This window comes from Salmo salar, chromosome 15 (assembly GCF_965601325.2).
Source record: "Salmo salar chromosome 15, fSalSal1, whole genome shotgun sequence".
In the NCBI taxonomy this organism is placed as follows: domain Eukaryota; kingdom Metazoa; phylum Chordata; class Actinopteri; order Salmoniformes; family Salmonidae; genus Salmo; species Salmo salar.
Genome location: NC_138305.1, coordinates 62,236,081 through 62,253,034, shown reverse-complemented (window position 1 = coordinate 62,253,034; position 16,954 = coordinate 62,236,081). Strand labels below are relative to the sequence as shown.

The 16,954-nt window shown below is 39.7% G+C and overlaps 1 non-coding gene across 1 annotated transcript; it reads right to left on the bottom strand.

The window, feature by feature from the left end:
- Positions 1 to 3,726: 3,726 nt before the first annotated feature.
- Positions 3,727 to 3,802, bottom strand: trnav-uac (transfer RNA valine (anticodon UAC)). The gene has a single exon. It is a non-coding gene; the product is annotated as a tRNA-Val (tRNA).
- Positions 3,803 to 16,954: the final 13,152 nt, after the last annotated feature.

Below are 16,954 nucleotides of genomic sequence, written 5' to 3'. Positions count from 1 at the left end.
GAAAGGACATGTAGCTCCATCAGCCTGCAGTCAAACAATGGGGGCATCTCACTGTTTAACTTCCACTTCCTAACCACACAGACATGGAGCTAACAGAGAGAGAGACTGCATTATGGTGGAGGTCAGGGTAGCTATTTGATTGAATAAAATTCAGGTAGTTACAAATGATAAGGAAATTTGACCAAATTGTATAATCAAATCAAATCGAATTGTATTTGTCACATAAAATAAAATATCATGGACCGGTAACTAGGGGGCAGAATTCAGGAAATTGCTAAATGGACACACGTTGTGATAATTTCGTTGGCTGAGCACTTTTTAAACGTGATCCTCTGTAGTTCAATCGGAGCATGGCGCTTGCAATGCCAGGATAGTATGTTCAATTCCCGGGACCACCTGTACGTAAAATGTGTATACATGCAAGTAGTTTTGGATAAAAGCGTCTGCTTAATGGCATATATTATTATTATATTATTATGTACTGTATTATAATATTTATTAACCTACAGTATTCTCCATAGATATCTACTGTATCTTCCACACAGTTGCCAAGGAAATGCCAGCAGTTGCCAACAGTCGTTTAAAATTCCAAAATGAGACAGTTGAATCTCTATGGAAATTCCAGAGGTGGAATATTTTTCAACAAAGCGCCATGCTCCAGAAACACAAAACAGTCAACGCACAGTTAGCCTATTTATTTTCCATAACACCTCAATTCCCAAAACCAGCCATTAACCAATTATCATACAGCTAGGCAACCTGACATGACATGCATTTTGTGAGGAGAGGAAAATGAAATGAGGAAGCAGAAATAAGCCTTAACACTTAGTGGTTTATGTTTTTATATAGCTGGTCTTCTGGTCTTGTTCATCATCTCTTATGTTTGTTCTCCTGTCTCTACAAGCACTTGGCGAGCGGCTGAGTTTGTTTATTCTGTCATTTTATTATCAGACCAAATTTGTGTTGCGGGAGACCAGAGCAATTTTCAGCCCAGACATGTTAATTAGACACTATATGCTGCTCAGCCAGAGAGAGGAAATATAAATACTTTTTGTAAAATACAACCCCTTTTATGACTCCTGCATATCATGGGTTATGGGGCAACAGATGGCTATTTGGTGATGATGGCGGGGATGGTTTGGGGCTGCTAGCAGCCTGAGCTTACCTTGTCTACCCATCCACATCGCTCCGGCCAACTGACATTTATTCTCCTTGATAAGTTTGGATTTGCCTCAAGCACCGGATGACGAGGCGTTGCAAACAGCTCTGTGCGAGGTCGAGACAATCATAAATGACAGGCCATTAACAATGGTGACCAACGACCCCAACAACCTTGAGCCTCTCAATCCTAACCACTTGCTTCTACAGAGGGCCCGTCAAAAAACCCGTCAAGTCCCCCGGGCTATTCCAGAGAGGAGACCTGTACTCCAGGACAAGGTGGAGGCAAGTGCGGTACATTGCTGACTTCTTCTGGAAGAGGTGGGTTAGGGAATATCTCCCATTGATGCAGGAAAGGAGCATGTGGAATAACCTTAGGAGAAATTTCACTCCTGGAGACCTGGTCATCATCATGGATGAGACAGCTCCAAGAAACTCATGGTTAATGGGGCATGTGGTGAAGGCCCTGCCAAGGACTAAAGGCCTAGTCTGGAGCGTCTTAGTTAAGAGAAAGACTATCATTTTAGCCAGGCCCACCACCAAGCTCTGTCTGCTAATTGAGGCAGACTAAGCCTATGAAAAAAGCCTGATGTTGAGCTCCAACCTCCATCTTTAAGTAACATGCAACCCAAAATGTCGAGCTCATGAACTATGGATTTTTCACCGACATGCACCAACATACAACCATACATCTAGGTCGACATAGGACCTTAGACAATTATGAATTACGATTAGGCTCTGATGCAGTATAGTTTTTGTTGTTATGGGCTCTACTTTAAATATTTTAGGTAATTGATTATGCATTTTGTGCATTTTACAATTATGGCCCGGAATGTTAGAGCCAAATAACCAATTTGTATACAATAACCAGAGCATTATTAGTTTAATTATTAGTGTGAAGCCATTATTGGCGATGAATACCCCCCTTGCAGCCTGTGCGGTGGCTACGGGAGGAGGAAAGGTAATTTGATGGAGGAAGTTGGGCCTACGAGGAGACTTGGTTTGACCGCACTTGCTCGCACTTACTCACATGATATCTTGAATTTACTACACACAATAGCCTTAATTTATTGCACTTATAAGTTATTAGAATTAGAGGAATTATAAGGAACATTTTCATTTTCCATCTTTTATATTAGAAAGTCTAAGTTTTATATGCCTGAACGAAGAAGCATCCTTTTGTTTGTAACTTGAAATCCAAAGTGCCACACTGCCATCATCTCTACAGACATGCAGTAAAACTTCTCCCCTCACCCCCTGGCTCTAGCCTACTGTAGCTCTAACAGGGATAAAATGCCATCTAGCCCTCCCGAAAGCATAGTAAATGGCCCCAGATAAATCACCTCCATTTTATTTAATAAAACAGGTTGTGTATAAATCAAAGTTCTTCTCTTCTGTCTACACACAAAAACACACACTCAAATAGCTGTTAACTGTAGCTGGGTGTTATCGTCCACCATCAGCACCGGCCTGTACCCTACCTGCCCTAAACTCTGTCCTGGCCCCTTACACTAAGTCTGAATTTGTCCTGCTAGGTGACTTAAACTGGGACATGCTTAAATCACTTGACCAAGTTCTAAAGCAATGGGACTCCCTAAATCGTTCTCAGATTATTACCAATCCAACAACAAGGTATGACTCCAAACACCCAGAAAAGGCTACTCTCCTTGATGTTTTCCTCACATATTATCCTGATAGGTATCAGTCTGGTGTTCTCTGTAATGACCTTAGTGAGCAAGCCTTCCTTCATAACTTTGCCTCTGTAAACTGGTATAGAATCAGCTTGGTCCACTCTTTCGAAGATGCTTGGACCTTCTTTTTTGATATTGTCAGTGGTATTGTAACAAACACGCCCCATAAAGAAAATGAGAATTAAAAACAGGTTCAGCCCCTAGTTTGACCGTGATCTTTCAGAGTTACTCCACCTCATGAATTCCAAGAATTCTAATTGGCGAAAGGCTTGGCACACGCATACTGAAGCTGACTGGCTCTCGTTCAGGCAAATGAGAAATAAGTGCATTTAGGCTATCCGGAAGTGTAACGATGTGCTCTGAGAGTCGGGAAGCAAGTTCAGGGAGTGAGTGTTTTAATAAAATAAACAGAACATAATACAAAACAAGAAACACTAACAGCACACAGACATGAAACTGAAACAGAAACAATGGCGCCTGGGGAAGGAACCACAGGGAGTGACATATATAGGGTAATCAGGGAAGTGATGGAGTCCAGGTGATTCTGATGACGCGCAGGTGCGCATAACAATGGTGACAGGTGCGCGCCGGAACGAGCAGCCTGGTGACCTAGAGGTCGGAGAGGGAGCACACGTGACAGACCGGCCAAAGTTAGTTACTTTAAGGAGCAGTTCTCTCTCTGTGGGTCTAACCCAAAGAAGTTATGGAAAACGGTTAAAGACCTGGGGAATAAATCCTCCTCTTCACAGCTGCCCATGTACTTAATGTTGATGATTTACATGACATTTTAGTCATTTAGCAGATGCTCTTATCCAGAGCAACTCCCAGCCCCCGTCCCCGCAGGAGGCCATACATTTTTTTTTTTTTTTTTTGTACTGGCCCCCCATGGGAATCAAACCCACAACCCTGGCGTTGTAAACACCATGCTCTACCAACTGAGCTACAGGGAAGGCTGTATTGCTGATGTGGTTGTTACTGACAAGGAGCACTCCTATTTGACTCTGCTATGCCTCCTTGCCCGTCCAACATTTCCTAATCTCCCACCCCTTCTAATGCGACCAGCCCCGATGCTCCTCCCTCTTTTTCCCCTGCCCCACTACAAAGTTTCTCCCTGCAAGCAGTCACTGAGTCTGAGGTGCTAAAGGAGGTCCTTAAACTTGATCCCCAAAAAACATCTGGGTCAGATGGTTTAGACCCTTTCTTCTTTAAGGTTGCAGCCCCTATCATCGTCAAGCATATATCTCTGACCTTTTTAACCTCTCTCCTCTCTGGGGAGGTTCCAATTGCTTGGAAGGTAGCCATGGTGCGTCCTTTATTTAAAGGGGGAGATCAAGCTGATCCTAAATGCTATAGGCCAATTTCTATTTTGCTCTGTTGGAAAAACGTGTTAATAATCAACTGACTGGCTTTCTTGATGTCTATAGTATTCTGGTATGCAATCTTCTTGCCCTTTGTGCTGTTGTCTATGCCAAATAATGTTTGTACCATGTTTTGTGCTGCTACCATGTTGTGCTGCTGTCATGTTGTGTTGCTACCATGCTGTGTTGTCATGTGTTGCTGCCATGCTTTGTTGTTGTCTTAGGTCTCTCTTTATGTAGTGTTGTGGTGTCTCTCTTGTCATGATGTGTGTTTTGTACTACATTTTTATTTTTAATCCCAGCTCCCGTCCCCGCAGGAGGCCTTTTGCCTTTTGGTAGGCCGTCATTGTGAATACGAATTTGTTCTTAACTAACTTGCCTAGTTAAATAAAGGTTACATTTTTTTTTTTTTTTTTTAAACACACACACACAACCACAACCATGCACACACACGAACACACACAACATTCTGCTGCCCCTGAATCTTTAATGGAGGCCATGTTACAGCATATCAGCCCTGGGAAGTATTGCCATCTTTTAAAAGGACATCGCTCATATTCCCCAACTCAGGATGAAGACAGTGCATCCAATGCAGACATGCAAACAATGTTACTACCATTAGAGCTTTTACTAAATGTATTATTTTAGGACACACAGATATATTTGAAATGTTCACGGATTTAAAGACTTTATTTAACATGAGTTGTAGGGCCAATAAAAACAAAACAGTTCAGTTCAAGAGAAATTTACTTCAAAGGACAAAAGCACACAGAAGTTGTTTGTTGATGTAAACAGATGGGAGGGTTTGCAATATGAATGTGGAGAATGTAAGAGGAATGTACAAAATTCATCACTGAGATCCCTCTGTATGCATACAGCTTGAATATGTAATACACATTACCCCCTCCCTCCCTCCTCACCTTGTGTCTCCTCAGCCTCCATGCTCAGAAATGGCAACAGTGTCACCACAACACAGCTGGTTAGAGGAGGACAGTTGCAATATGACATGTTGAAATCACTTGTTCATTATATTGTGCTTTTGGATAAACATTAGTTACGATACTATTGTAAAGTCAAACAAGGACATCAATGGAGGGCTCAAATTGCTATTAGGTTGCTGTATATTGAGTGTACACAACATTATGAACTGCTCTCTCCATGACATAAACTGACCAGGTGAATTTAGGTGAAATCTATGATCCCTTTGTTAAATCCAATTCAATCAGAGTGTGAATGGCAAGACAAATATTTAAGTGCCTTTGACCGATGTATTGAAGTAGGTGCCAGATGCACCAGTTTGAGATGCAGCAGAAAACAATACCTGAGCTGAAGACTTCTATATTGGTCCTCTAGTACAGGAATAGTAAAGGCCCAGTGTACTACTTTTGTGAATATAATTTAAACTAAATGTGTTGGAGTGTTTACCAGCATTTGTAACAGTCTGATAGTTATCTGTACAAAACAGTTCATCTGATAATACTTGTGGAATATAAAAATACTTGCTTGATATATGTTTTCCAGTTTCTTGAAATACTTTGCAAATGCAACTTATTTCTATGGGAAAACTGAAATGGTCTATTCATTCCTTTTCAATAGATGCTCTTATCAAGAGCAACTTACGTTAGAGTGCATACATTTTCATACTTTTCCATACTGGTTCCCCGTGGGATACAAACCCACAACCCTAGTACTGCAAGCAACATGCTCTACCAACTGAGCCACATTAACACATCACAAACCACTTGATGTCTCAATGTACTCAATTACTGTATTGTGCATTGTTTTTCTTCATGGTGATGGAAATTCTACAGGTACAAACCTAGATGACCAGCCTATGTACAATACAGTCATTTGTGGTGGTTTGTAAGGATGGTAAATTAATACTGCACAAAAAGTGGTTGTTTTCCAAGAAAAATATTTACTTTGATGTAGACGTTTTGTGTCTTTACCCCTAACTTTGCAGCTTTTGATATAAATGTTTGAGGACAGGGTCTTGTTCTTTCTGGATACCATTAGAATGACAATAGCAGAGAAAGGGACAGGGCAACAACTCTTACAATTCCAACTATTGAATCCTGCAAGATAGTGTTTTTAATTACACAACTACCTTTTTTTGCCAAAGCTGAGATGCTAAAAAAAATGTTTTGCCTGCAGTACAGAGGTCTATATCGGTATGCTAATAAAGGCCCAGTGCACTATTTTTGTGAAAAAACAAAACAAAAACCTTTCAAAAAGGTTTTACGGCGAAAGCATACATTTAGAGTATGTTAGGACAGTACATTTACAAGAGTTGTGTGTAATGTTTTGTCAAGTCAAAGACAGGGTCACCAAAACCATAAAACCAGCTAAAATGATGCACTAACCTTTTACAATCTCCATCAGATGACACTCCTAGGACATTATGTTAGACAATGCATGCATTTTTAGTTCTATCAAGTTCATATTTATATCCAAAAACAGCGTTTTACTATGGCATTGATGTTGAGGAAATCGTTTCCCTCCAATAACCGGCAGTCAAGTCAGCGTCACAAATTAAATAATTAAAATTAGAAAACATTGGTAAAATATTATATTGTCATTTAAAGAATTATAGATTTACATCTCTTGAACGCAATCAACTTGCCAGATTTAAAAATAACCTTACTGGGAAATCACACTTTGCAATAATCTGAGCACTGCGCCCAGAAAAATACGCGTTGCGATACAGACTAGACGTCATGTTGGGGAGATCTAAAATCGAAAATACTATGTAAATAATCCATTACCTTTGATTCTCTTCATCAGATGTCACTTCCAGGTATCACAGGTCCATAACGAATGTAGTTTTGTTCAAAAAAGCTCATCATTTATGTCCAAAAATCTCCGTCTCGTTAGCACATGATGTAAGCCAGCCGGACTTCTCGTCATGAACGAGGGGAAAAAATATATTTCCGTTCGTTCAAACATGTCAAACGTTGTATAGCATAAATCATTAGGGCCTTTTTTAACCAGAACATGAATAATATTCAAGGTGGACGAATGCATACTCTTTTATAACGTATTGGAACGAGGGTACCCAACATGAACTCGCGCGCCAGGTGTCTAATGGGCCATCATCGTTCCATGGCTCTTGTTCGGTCAGATCTCCCTCCAGAAGACTCAAAACACTTTGTAAAGGCTGGTGACATCTAGTGGAAGCAATAGGAAGTGCCAAAATATTCCTAAACCCCTGTGTTTTTCAATGGGATAGGTTTAAAGTCAATACAACACATCAGGTATCCACTTCCTGTCAGAAAATGTCTCAGGGTTTTGCCTGCCAAATGAGTTCTGTTATACTCACAGACACCATTCAAACATTTTTGGAAACTTTAGAGTGTTTTCTATCCATATATAATAAGTATATGCATATTCTAGTTACTGGGTAGGATTAGTAACCAGATTAAATCGGGTACATTTTTTTTATCCAGACATGCAAATGCTGCCCCCTAGCCCTAACAGGATATCTATGCCAACAGTAAACAACATTAGCAATGCTCTTTGTGGGCTCAAATATCAGGGAGATAGGGTGTTATATGACTATTTCCTGTGCTATGGAAAATAATAATTATGGCAACGAAGGTAATAAAACTCAGCCTACACAGTAGCATTAGCCTATATAGCAAAGAAACAGCATGTCTTGATAATTTTCTGTAAATATGTATTGCACCTTTAATTATTAAATGGGAACAAATGTTAGAAATTATCTGTTTGTGTGATCAAATATACTGTACATCAAAGCAGACAGACTTGAAGCACAGGGTAGTAGTACAGTATATATTCTTTCTGTTGGTGCCTGGGTGTTTTACCTGCATGCGTACCAAATCAAATCACATTGTATTTGTCACGAGCTGAATAACAACAAGACCTTACAGTGAAATGCTTACTTACAAGCCCTTACAATACAGTGTATTATGAATGTAGGACTGCAGTTTTAATAAAAATAAGATTAAGAAAATATTTACTGAATTAACTAATGTTTAAAATAGCAACACAATAAAATAACAATTACAGGCTATATAAAGGGGGTACCGGTACCGAGTCAATGTGCAGGGGTACAGGTTAGTCAAGGTAATTGAGGTAATATGTACATGTAAGTGTGCATAGATAATATAAAGCGAGTAGCAGCAGCGTAAAAAAGGGGGGGTTTAATGCAAATAGTCCCTGTTTATCTTTTCATATGGGAGCTCCACTACGGCCCTGTCGATTTGAATGGGGGCATGCTCAGCCCTCCTTTTCCTGTAGTAAGATGGTGGTTCATTAAGCACAGAGGTGTGTGTGTGTGTGTGTGCTCTTATAAGCCGGAAATTAAGATTCATTCACATCAACACAATAAATAAATGCAGTGCTACATTCATAATACACTGTATTGTAGCCAGAACGGGGGGAGCAAAACGTTAAAAGTTCCCTAAGTGGCATTATGGGCTAATATAATAATATAGTGCAGTGCAGTAGAACTGTTCCGTGCATTGAAAGTGGCTCATGTGCGCCAGTACATTACACGTTGGCTTTAAAAAATGGCCATTAAAGTTGTATCTCTTTTATGCTAAAACACGACATGCCATGCATACTGTAATCAAACACAGACTATTCTGGAGAAGAAAGGTGCTGCTTTTAAACAGCATTTTGAAAAGCAAGATGTTCAGGAGATTGACAGAAAGGAGAAATCAAATCATACCACAAATGGGGAAAGTGGCTTTTCTCTTTGAGCCACAGTTGCAGACAGACAGACAGACAGGGAGATTACCAGGTCCACTAGGATGAATACAAGAAACCTTCTCATTTTCCATTAATTCAGTGATGTAAAATACTTACAGTAGCTTGCGAAAGTTTTCACCCCCTTTGTCATTTTTCCTATTTTGTTGCCTTACAACCTGGAATTAAAATAGATTTTTTTGTGGGTTTGTATCATTTGATTTACACAACATGCCTACCACTTTGAAGATGCAAAATACTTTTTCTTGTGAAATAAACAAGAAATAAGACAAAAAAACAGAAAACTTGAGCATGCATAACTATTCACCACCCAAAGGCAATACTTTGTAGAGCCACCTTTGGTAGCAATTACAGCTGCAAGTCTCTTGAGGTATGTCTCTATAAGCTTGGCACATCTAGTCACTGGGATTTTTCACCATTCTTCAAGGCAAAACTGCTCCAGCTCCTTCAAGTTGGAAGGGTTCCGCTGGAGTACAGCAATCTGTAAGTCATACCACAGATTCTCAATTGGATTGAGGTCTGGGCTTTGACTAGGCCATTCCAAGACATTTAAATGTTTCCCCTTAAACCAATCGAGTGTTGCTTTAACAGTATGCTTAGGGTCACTGTGGTGCTGGTGTTCTTGGGGTGATGCGAGGTGTTGGGTTTGTACCAGACATAGTGTTTTCCTTGATGTTCAAAAAGCTCAGTTTAAGTCTCATCTGACCAGAGTACCTTCTTCCATATGTTTGGGGAGTCTCCCACATGTCTTTTGGCGAACACCAAACTTTTGCTTACTTTTTTCTTTAAACAATGGCTTTTTTCTGGCCCCTCTTCCGTAAAGCCCAGCTCTGTGGAGTGTACTGCTTAAAGTGGTCCTATTGACAGATACTCCAACCTCCGCTGTGGAGCTTTGCAGCTCCTTCAGGGTTATCTTTGGTCTCTTTGTTGCCTCTAATTAATGCCCTCCTTGCCTGGTCCATGAGTTTTGGTGGGCGGCCCTCTCTAGGCAGGTTTGTTGTGGTGCCATATTCTTTCCATTGTTTTAAAATGGATTTAATGGTGCTCCATGGGATGTTCAAGGTTTTGGATATTGTTTTATAACCCAACCGTGATCTGTACTTGTCCACAACTTTGTTCCTGTTTGGAGAGCTCATTGGTCTTCATGGTACCGCTTGCTTGGTGGTGTTGCAGACTCTGGGGCCTTTCAGAACAGGTGTGTGTATATATACACTGAGATCATGTGACAGATCATGTGACACAGATTGCACACAGGTGGACTTTATTTAACTAATTATGTGACTTCTGAGGGTAATTGGTTGCACTAGATTTTATTTAGAGGCTTCATAGCAAAGGGGGTGTATACATATGCACGCACCACTTTTCCATTTGTTTATTTATTTTAAATTTTTAAACGTGTTCTTTTTCTCATTTCACTTCACCAATTTGGACTATTTTGTGTATGTCCATTACATCAAATCCAAATAAAAATCCATTTAAATTACAGGTTGCAATGCAAAACAAAATAGGAAAAACGCCAAGAGGATGAATACTTTTGCAAGGTACTGTAAGTAATAAAACAATTGTAGTTTACTTTACAATTCATATTTTTGACAACTTTAACTTTACAACATTCCTATAGAAAATAATGTACTTTTTACTCCATACATTTTCCCTGACACCCAAAAGTACTATGTACATTTCGAATGCTTAGCGGTACAGAAAAATTCTCATTGTCACACTAATCAGGAGAACATCCCTGGTCATCCCTAAAGCCTCTGATATGGCGGACTCAATAAACACATACTTTGTTTGTAAATTATGTCTGAGGGTTGGTGCCCCTGGCTATCCATAAATAAAAAAATACAAATAAAATGGTGCCTTCTGGTTTGCTTAATAAAATGATTTTTTTTTATTATTTATACTTTTACTTTTGATACTTAAGTATATTTTAGAAATTACATTTACTTTTGATACTTAAGCATATTTAAAACCAAATACTTTTAAACTTTTACTGAAGTAGGATTTTACTGGGTGACATTAACTTTTTCTTAAGTCATTTTCTATTATGGTATCTTTACTTTTACTCAAGTATGACAATTGAGTACTTTTTACACCACTGCATGGTGATTGTAAATTGGAATGGTAGAGTTATGTCCTTCATGGAGTTATCAGAATTGTACGGAAAGGTCTGCTAAATCCAAGAGTACAACCAATTGATTACAGCATTACCCCAAAAATGGAGGAGGCAGGTGGCAGCGGGAGGAGGTAGGGAACTGGTCTGTCTGCCCAATATAAAGGATCAAAACTGGCGGAGGAATAAAAACAGCATAAATAGGAAAGTATACCAGTTTCATTTGAGAACCAGGCTGTTGACAACTGTGCCATACAGATTGCAAAATGGTTGGGAAGAGATTTTTGATGTTCCAATTCCATGGTACAGGGTGTATGAGTTGATATATAAAACAATGCAAGATTCAAAACTTTGTGAATTCTTGCCACCAACAAAATGTTGAATATTTGGGGCATAAAATCATCGAAGCTCTGCAGATGTTGTTGTGAGGATACAGAATCAATAGATCATTTATTTTGGTATTGCCCTCAGGTAGCCTGTTTCTGGTCTCTGAAAATGCATAGAATTGATCTAAAATTTACCCTAGAAATAGTACTGTTAGGAGATCTGGTCCGGGTCAGTCAATTACTAATATACTAATACTCTTAGTAAAATTATTCATCTTCAACTCGCAATCTGTGGATTCTATTTGATTAGACAGATTGAAATTGTACGTTAAACATCACAGCATGGTTGAAAGATATGTGTTGCATAGAAACCCGAAGTGGGTGGCCAGCAGAGATAGATGGGATGGGCAGAGGGAAGCTGAGGGTTGGTATGTGGAATTGGAGACAAGTGGGAGTGGAGTTGCTGTGTGGGAGATAGAAAGATGGTCAAAGATAAAAGTAGAAAAATAAATAAATAAAAAAGTCTAAATAAAACATAAAAGTACATTTGAATGACACTAAGTAGCAGTGTTTTTACAACTAATGCCGGTTTGCCTGAGACTGATGCCGAGCAGGTGTTTGTACACATGCATATACACACACTCTCATTCAAATAAACACATACAAGAACACACACATACATGTAATAGTGCCAGACATGTGCACACAAACATATACAGTTGGCATTGCTGTACACTGTACAAGATGTACTGTGGATTACAGGATATACTGTAGACCTGTGAAATTCACAGTATTCATGTTCTTATTACGGAGGGAGAATCCTTTGTCTTACAAGATGATTTTATCAGAGCAAACATTTTAAACAATGTTGTCACCATTGTGGCAGAGCCAGCAATTAAACATCATCCATATGCATCCTTACTCCATAGTCATCTCCTTCCAGGCCAGAGCAGAGAACGTCAGACTTTCCTCTACCTATAGAATCTGCCAAGAGACAACAACCAACATGAGGTCACCCTATGACTTCACTACAACAGTCACACTTCTTAGCTGCTCATCATCTCTGTCAGCCCTAGTTTACTACTAGAGCTGTGAACTGTCATCATTTAATCTAGATTTCATATTTCACATTTGTTATAGTCTTCTGAGACCTGATTCAAGTCATATGGGTAAAAGGGCATTTTGTAGAGCATTCTAATGAGGGAAACTGGACTGGCCACTCACCTTTATCTAGGGAACAGTAGGCTACAGTGAGGCAGCATCTGAAAGGGCACCCTGCTATTCCCTACATAGTGCAATACTTTTAACCAGAGTCCTATGAGCCCAGGTCAAAAGTAGTGCATATAGGTGGGAATTCTGACCAGATTTAAAGCTGCAATATGTAACTTTTTGGGCAACCTGACCACATTCACATAGAAATATGAGTTATAGATCTGTCGTTCTCATTGAAAGTAAGTCTAAGAAGCGGTAGATATGTTCTATGTGTGCTTTCTCTGTGCTTCACGTTCTTAAGTTTCATTTTTGCATCTTTTACTTTCAGTTTTGTACACTAGCTTATATCAAAACAGCTGAAAATACACTATTTTTCTTTCTGGAAAAAAGATGGTAAAATGATTGTTTTGTCACATAAACTGAAATTAGGCAAACTATTAGACTTCGCAACCAGGAGATGACAGAACGATTTCTGCAAAGTGCAGCTTTAAATCACACATAAATAGAACAAATGAAAAGAGAGTTGAGGAGACAATGTCATCCAACTGCCTTGTTCAGGGGGCAGAACAAAAGATTTTTACCTTGTCAGCTCAGGGATTTGATACAGCAACTTTTCTGTTACTGGCCCAACGCTCTAACCACTCGGCTAACAGCCACCCCAGTGAGTTGCAATTCAGTAACTACAGTAGAGAGATGAAAGAATAATCCTTTAAACATGACGGGGAAACCTTTTAACCTCGCACAGTACAGTAAGGACCTATTAACCTCACAGTACAGGAAGACAAAACACACAGTGTCTGGTTGAAAAACAGTTATTTGTCTCCTGCTATTGAGTGATGCTTTAAATGCCACTAAATAATAACCTGTTATAAGTCTGGATAAGACTGATCTCTCTTTTCCTTTTCTCCTCTCTTTTTCTTTTATATTTTTCCCTCGCTCCTCATGACACACGGATTCCCTGCTGTGCGGACATGGTGGGGTCGTTCATGATCCGGGTCATCTTGGCAACCACTCACACTGACGTCTTCTACTGAGCAGGGCATAACAATTTAAATTGTAAAACATTTCAAATGTTATCCTGTTTAGATAAAACTATACTAAATATATCACCAAATAACTGATTAAAACACACTATTTTGCAAAGAAGGTCTACAGTAGCCTCAACAGCACTCTGTATGGTAGCACCATGGTGTAGCTGGAGGACAGATAGCTTCTGTCTTCCTCTGGGTACAATACAAATACAAAACCTAGGAGGCCCATGGTCCTCACCCCCTTCCATAGACTTACATAGTAATTATGACAACTTCCAGAGGATGTCCTCCAACCTTTCAGAGCTCTTCCAGCATGAATTGACATGTTGTCCACCCAGTCAAAGGATCAGAGAATGAATGTAGTACTGAAAGCATACGTTACAGCTAGCTAGCACTGCAGTGTATACAATGTGGTGAGTAGTTGACTCAGAAAGACAATAGTTGAACAGTTTTGAACAAATTAATTTCTTCCATAATGAAGAAGCAACAGAGAAATAGAGAGAGATTGTCATATTTTTTCACTTTCAGTTTCATTTACTTAGCTAGTAAATGCAGCTAGCAAGTTTAGCCTACTGAAACACCCTACTCAAGCAGAGGGCTGCTATGTTAGCTAGCTGGCTATGACTTTCCAACACAACACTGGAACTCTTCCAAGTCAAGATTGTCACCAGGCCCGCCGGTGTAACTGCTTACTTACTGTACATGCTTTACTAACGTGTTAGTTCTATTAGCTATGCTGACTATGACGTTACTCTAGCTAATATGGGGACAACGATGTAGGCTGTTTGTAGAGGTTTGGCTTGGAAGGGTTTTTTCGCCAGGTCACATACAGCTGATGTGATGTACATTGAAGTCCACAAGCAAAGGGAAGAGAAGGAATACAACGTGGCTGTTATGAGAGTGAACTCTGTTTACGTGTGATCAGGGGTGTATTCATTCCGCCGATTCTGTTGAATTCTTTTTTTTTATGTTAGCAAATGGAACAAAACAGGGATAAACACTCCTGAATTTGTCCAATTGAAACTCTTGTTTGCAACTGTTGGACTAATAAGTATACTAATGATTATACCCTATATCAGCTACATGCAGGCAAGAGTGTCACTGTCTGTCACCTCAAATTTGTCTCTCGACCTGCGTGCATCTATGTTGTAAACTTTCATTTATAGGCTAAGTTGTAGCAACCTCATGATGGGTATAGGGAACATTTGAGTATCATGTAGTAGTCTAAACCTATTGCTGTTACATTGAACCGGGTGAATGAAATATGAATGAGATTCATCCAATATGCTGTAATAGAAATAAGGCCATGCTCATGAAAAAATTAATTGGCCTGCCTCATCTTAAACGGCACTGGCCGCCACTAGTGTATGCGTGCGTGTCCTACCCTGTGAACAGGCCAGTAGGTCAGGAGAGAACGCAACATCAACAGTCAGCTCTTCTCAATGAACATAGGTTCATGGCAACAGTCAGGCAAATTGAACAAAGCAACACCCCTATCATCCTGCTCACACTCACCCCTCTTCCTCACCCAACAACATCATAGCACACACCCACACATATTCTTATGCTTGATAAAAAAATGCTTGTATGCAACACGTAATCTAATCAAGTCCTAAATTCAGCAGATTATTTTGTTTTGGTAAATAAAGCATTAGCAGCACTAGGTACCCTGTCGCCTAACCACACCTCACTGGCACATGTAATGTGTAGTCTATAGTCCATAGACTCACACTGTGATGGAAATACAGACATGCACAAATGCATAAGTATACACACCCGTACACAGACAGAGACAGAGACAGAGAAAGGGAAGATGTTCCTCTCTCCACTCTAAACTGTCACTTTATTTGTGTTCCTGCCAAACGTACACACCCCAAACCGTCCATTAAAAATATGTTGTTTTTCTTTACCAAGAGAATTTGTGATTTATGAGTCTGTAAGGAAAGCTGTATTGTCTTTTAGTTAAATTGATCATAGAACAACTGCCTTGCCCATTCCACAGGGAAAAATATGAATTCAATGTCTAATAGATACAGTAGGGGGATATCCCCAAATGCTTTTCCTTTAATTACTTAGACACAGTCAAATGGAATTTTGTGTCCGCAACCTTCAATGTTGGTTCAGGAACTCTACGCCCACCTACAAAATAATATAGGGGAAACACTGGAACACCATGAACAGAGAGGCCTCGCTGATACATGTTGCTAGTTCTAATGCTAATTCTCAGCCACCATCTAAGACCTAAACCTGGGGCCTGAGAGTTGAGGACACTAGATAGGTGAGGTCAGTGTGAATGAATCATTATCAGGTTGTAAAGCGCCACCCTCTACAGGAAATTAGAGACTGATTGTCGAATCACAGCAACCGACAACACAGCAATTCTAACTCAGACCTCCCCAGGGTGTAACCTGTTCTTAGGGCAATATGTAGGATGTGTGGTATGTATATTATTACCTCCATTTAGTATGATATATTACTTTACATTAGGTTACATTATGAATGGAATAGCAGTTGTAAAATATCGTACGAGTTAGAGGACTTATCATAAGTGGTACCCGGTCGTACAATAGCATACAAATTGGGTGACGTAACTTACAGTGCCTTGCAAAAGTTTTCACCCCCTTGGCGCTTTTCCTATTTGTTGCATTACAACCTGTACTTTAAATTGATTTCATGTAATGGACATACACAAAATTGTCCAAATTGGTGAAGTAAAATGAAAACAAATTTACTGTTTCAAAAAATTCTAAGAAATAAAAAACAGAAATTGGTACGTGCATATGTATTCACCCCCATTGCTATGAAGCCCTTAAATAAGATCTGGTGCAACCAATTACCTTCAAAAGTCACATAATTTGTTAAAAAAGTCCACCTGTGTGCAATCTAAGTGTCACATGATCTGTCACATGATCTCAGTATATATATATACACCTGTTCTGAAAGGCTCCAGAGTCTGCAACCACCACTAAGCAAGGGGCACCACCAAGCAAGCAGCACCATGAAGACCAATGAGCTCTCCAATCAGGCCAGGGACAAAGTTGTGAAGAAGTACAGATCATGGTTGGGTTATAAAAAAATATCCGGAACTTTGAACATCACACCATTAAATCCATTATTAAAAAAGGAAAGAATATGGCATCACAACAAACCTGCCAAGACAGGGCCGCCCACCAAAACTCATGGACCAGGCAAGGAGGGCATTAATCAGAGAGGAAACAAAGAGACCAAAGACAACCCTGAAGGAGCTGCAAAGTTCCACAGCGTAGATTGGAGTATCTGTCCATAGGACCACTTTAAGCTGTACACTCCACAGAGCTGGAATTTACTGAAGAGG